Source organism: Jaculus jaculus, chromosome 11 (genome assembly GCF_020740685.1).
Source record: "Jaculus jaculus isolate mJacJac1 chromosome 11, mJacJac1.mat.Y.cur, whole genome shotgun sequence".
Classification (NCBI taxonomy): Eukaryota; Metazoa; Chordata; class Mammalia; order Rodentia; family Dipodidae; genus Jaculus; species Jaculus jaculus.
In genome coordinates this window covers 4,751,331-4,754,159 of record NC_059112.1, presented here as the reverse complement: position 1 = coordinate 4,754,159, position 2,829 = coordinate 4,751,331, and the positions used below count along the sequence as shown (strand labels likewise).

The 2,829-nt window shown below is 37.8% G+C and overlaps 1 non-coding gene across 1 annotated transcript; it reads right to left on the bottom strand.

Annotated features, from left to right (window-relative positions):
- Positions 1-557: 557 nt before the first annotated feature.
- Positions 558-665, bottom strand: LOC123453394. Its single transcript, XR_006632787.1, has one exon. It is a non-coding gene; the product is annotated as a U6 spliceosomal RNA (small nuclear RNA).
- Positions 666-2,829: the final 2,164 nt, after the last annotated feature.

The window sequence follows — 2,829 nt, the reverse complement described above, 5'->3', positions numbered from 1 at the left end:
AGGATTACTTAATTCTAAGGAATGAGTAGGTATCCTATTGAATCAGAATTATTTATTTATTTATTTATTTATTTATTTATTTTGGTTTTTCGAGGTAGGGTCTCACTCTGGTCCAGGCTGACCTGGAATTAACTCTGTCATCTCAGGGTGGCCTTGAACTCATGGCAATCCTCCTACCTCTGCCTCCTGAGTGCTGGGATTAAAGGCATGCGCCACCACGCCTGGCTTGAATCAGAATTTAAGTTAACTTTGATTTTTTTAATAGATATTTTATCCAAATGCCATTAGCTTGTAAACCCTTCTTGACAAATCTGATTATAATGTGTTGTTTAAGTTTTTGTAAATTTGAAATTATCATAGTAGAACAGTATGCCAAATTTCAAGGAAATTTGAAAACCAGGATGAAAAAAGGCACTTGTCTTAATTCAATGATCAATTTACATCAAGGTTATTAATGTATATAGAATCCAACTAACCCACTTCCTCATTTAAATCCCAGAAACAATAGAGATCTAGTCCTTTTCTAACTTTAATTACTTAGCTATTTAATATATTTTTAAAATATGTAATGCTTCACAAATTTACATGTCATCCTTTTCTCAGGGACCATGCTAATTTTCTCTGTATCATTCCAATTTTAGCATATGTGCTACTGAAGCAAGCACAACTATTTAATATTTTAATTTTTAAAAGATGCATTTCACAACTTGCTCTTTTAAACTTAAAATACATTTACTTTTAATAGAAACTTTACATGATGTCTACTCAAGGTACTGGATTGATGCCTTAATAGTGTGTTTTACTAACATATCTGGTACTAGTATAATGATAATTTCTTTAAAAATCTTAGGTACTTCCTAAATTAATTATTGACTTATTCACTTATCAATATTCATGGAGCAATAACTATGCCTAAGACAGTATTCTAGGCTCTGGAATGTAACTGTGAATACAGTCAGGACCCCTCCCTCATAAACCTTAAATTTCAGCTTACTTCTGACAGTAAATCTATTACCAACTGGAAAGTTTTGATACAATTCATAAAAAGAAAAAAAATGAAAATAAAGTCATCATTACACTTCTCTCTACAGAAACCTAGTTTACATTTAGCAGACTATGTTTTACAAAAAAAAAAAAAAAGTTTTAAGAGTAATGCCTCTAGTGATTTTTAAATCAGGAAACCCACAAAATTGATAAAATGGTGGGATATTTGATTGGTAGTCCTTATGGCTTGCATTAAGTATTATTAGTATCCTGTGATACATTTGAAATATTCCTTCTTAAGTAAGCAAGAAGGTAATATCTATAATTTTTCAAATTATCATTACCTCCACCCATTCTGCATCTCTAAGCCTTCCATTGTGTTCCCAGTGGAGATACTCCCATTTCAATAACTGATAAGGCAGATCCTTTCTGTTTGCTTTGAAAATGTGCTAACTAATAATTACTTAATCAATACTTCTGAATTTTCATACTAATTATGCAATAGTTAATTAGTATGGGGTATACATAAAAGTGGCTAATTCCCAAAGGATAATGTTGATATGACATATGCCTGTCACCAATTTTTTTATTTCTAATTTTTTTTTCTTTTCAGGAACCTTCTAGCAGCTCATCCAGTGAGGTAAGATAATGTTTCTTTGCATGACTTTCAAGAAGCAATCATTTTTCAATATTGTTCTGCAATAATTTGTTATTCCCTGAGAATGCACATCTAAGTCTTCAAAAGGAGGACATGGGAAAACATGCATATGACTCAAATCATTTTATATGGCTGATAACAACCGCGTTCATTAAAAAGCCTGATTCATTCCACCTGTTGCTGGATGCTGCTGTGTATGTGACTCTGAGAAATTGCCTTTAAATTTATAACTAATGGCAAATAAAACAGTTTGTCAGTCCTCTGAAGCACAGCTGCACTTGGGGAGCCTTCTTGTTATTTGGAGGCGTGATGTTCAGAGGGGTCAGGACATCCCACATAAGCAGCATCAGCACCCTGGAAAATAGCTACAACTACGAAATCAACCCTACAGCACATCTGCTCAATCAGAAACTCTGGGTTCAACTAAAAGTTCTGAATTTTACTAAAGCCTGGAGGGGGCGCTGGTGCTTTGAGAAACATGTTGAAGGAGCTGGTCGAGATGTTGCCTTAGACAGTGTGGAGGTCTCAGCTGTGGCTGGGCTGAAGAGCGAGGGGGACTTAATCTCCGTAGGTTGGCTGCCTTCTGACAAAGACCAGATTCTCCAACGGAGAGTGAAGTCAGACTAGTTTAAATGGGATAAGCACTATTAATTTAGGGAGAATTTTGATGTATCTAACATGGTGATGTATGATATTTAATAAAATGTGGGATTTTATGTAGCCAAAGAACAATGCGTAACCCACAGCCCCATGGGGAATTCCTGCAGCCCAACGGAGGAGGGTCCCCAGGAGAATGGGGCAGGGAACCCGTACCTGATGTGTCCCTCAAAATATGTCGCAATGCCTTAGTGAGAGGAGAGGCGCAGTGCCGGACCGAAGAGCGTCTGCACACAGCAGGCAGGATTGCCACGGTTAACTGAGAGGCCTGTGACCTGAGGGCAGCACCGACCTCCACAGTCCAGGCCTTAGGAAATTTGTCTCAGCCTTTCCTCAAAAGACACATCTCTTTCCATCTCAACCTGAGAGCCTCGGCCCCATCTGTCATTTCAGGGAAGATACTCTCTCCTCCCCCTCATCCCTCCTTTTCCTCCTCTCTTCCCCCCACCTCTCTCTCTCTGTCTCTGTCTCTGTCTCTGTCTCTGTCTCTGTCTCTGTCTCTGTCTCTCTCTCTCTCTCTCTCTCTCTCT